Below are 1,595 nucleotides of genomic sequence, written 5' to 3'. Positions count from 1 at the left end.
AATGCGGACACTCTGTTTTTCGCGACACCTAAATCGACGTGGGTACTTCATCCGACTGAAAACCGCACTGCATCAGACGAAAAGCCGCACTGCATTGGACGGGTAAGAGAACTGCATGATTTCTTTTATTCAAACGTAATTTTTTCAAGGACGAGAAAGTAGAGTGCACTTCACATCAGGTGTAAATAAACCAGAACACTATCAAGAAGTGAACCGCATTACTTTTGTTACTTCCGTAACATTTTTTTGCACTTATGGGATGAACAACATCACACACCCGACCGCACTGCTTCAGTTAGAAAACCGCACTGCATCAAATGGTCAAGTGAATGACATTACTTTTTTTGTCGTTTCTCTACCATTTTTCATTTAACACATTTTTGCACTGCATCAAATGGTCAAGTGAACGGCATTACTTTTTTTGTCGTTTCTCTACCATTTTTCATTTAACATATCTTTGCACTTCATTTCCTGCTTTATTTTTTCTGTTTGGAGTTTTTGTATTTCCACATTGGCAAGTTGTACACGTGCGAAGAAGCGAACCGCATGGTCGAGAGAAATGAGCCGCAATACAATTCTAAATGAACTTCTTTGGTAAACAATTTTCAAACGAGTCCATATAACTTTTCTCAGGGTTCAGTTTACTAAATCAAACGTTGGAGCGGCTCTCATCACACAAAATATAGTTAACTGAACCCTGAGAAAATAATTAGTGAACCACATTTGCACTTATTTTTTCATCCCAAAGAAAGTGTACTCCACACAATTTTCCTTTTAACCGCAACCATCAACTGGCCGAACTGCACCAGGTAAACTACATGGGCCAGCTGGAGAACCTCCTGCCAACACCAAGCAAACTGCAGCAACGAACCTCCTGCCGCGTGCATCCATACTGCAGCGTCGCACGGCTAAAACTGAAGTGCGTGCCAATCGTCCTCTCAAGTGCTTGCGTACTGCATTGACGCCCAACTAACCTGCAACGATAGCAAGCTGCACTGCTCGCCGTCAGTGGATAACAACAATGAAAAATTGGACCTGGGCATGAATGCCATCACCGAAATTGCACACAAATGCAAGAACATCAGACAAATTGCACCTGGGAGAATATTTCTCCACCATCCTCCTCCCGATGCTGCTGGAAGCGTGAGAGGAGATGGCTACCCCCCGCCGCCGGAGTGCACTGCACACATGCCCGTCGGAGGACACTGGCGCCCACCCAACCGAGCTGTAGTGCGACTCACCTGAGCACTAGTACATGCGTAGCACCACCGGACTGCACGCGGGGGGCACCGAACTGCAGGCCAAAAAAAACTGCCGGCGCCCATGGATGAGCTGCTAGAGAGGCTCGCGGTGCACTGCTCCAGGGCACGCGGCGCACTTCTCGAGGATGACGGCGGGGCTAGGCCGGCCGGCGCGACGGCGGAGGTAGAAGGAGGCCGGGGAGGGAAGGGTGAGTCGCGGAGGTTGGGCGGCGTCTCGGGGGGAGGAGGTTGGGCGGCGGCGCGAGGGAAGCAGGCTGGGCAGCGACGCGGGGGGCCGTCGTGGCCTGGCTCCGGCAGCGGGGCGTCGCGGGGGCCCGCCCTGGCCTGGATCCG

At 50.9% G+C, this 1,595-nt stretch overlaps 1 long non-coding RNA gene across 1 annotated transcript; it reads right to left on the bottom strand.

Annotated features, from left to right (window-relative positions):
• Positions 1 to 582: 582 nt before the first annotated feature.
• On the bottom strand, positions 583 to 1,588 carry LOC119306542. Its single transcript, XR_005148983.1, has 2 exons — positions 1,097 to 1,588; positions 583 to 990 (listed from the first exon to the last, which is right to left on the bottom strand). It is a non-coding gene; the product is annotated as an uncharacterized LOC119306542 (long non-coding RNA).
• Between the last annotated feature and the right edge of the window lie 7 nt (positions 1,589 to 1,595).

The sequence above is a fragment of the Triticum dicoccoides genome, chromosome 1A (genome assembly GCF_002162155.2).
Source record: "Triticum dicoccoides isolate Atlit2015 ecotype Zavitan chromosome 1A, WEW_v2.0, whole genome shotgun sequence".
Classification (NCBI taxonomy): domain Eukaryota; kingdom Viridiplantae; phylum Streptophyta; class Magnoliopsida; order Poales; family Poaceae; genus Triticum; species Triticum dicoccoides.
The sequence above is the reverse complement of the archived record's forward strand: the minus strand, read 5'-3'. Positions and strand labels throughout refer to the sequence as shown.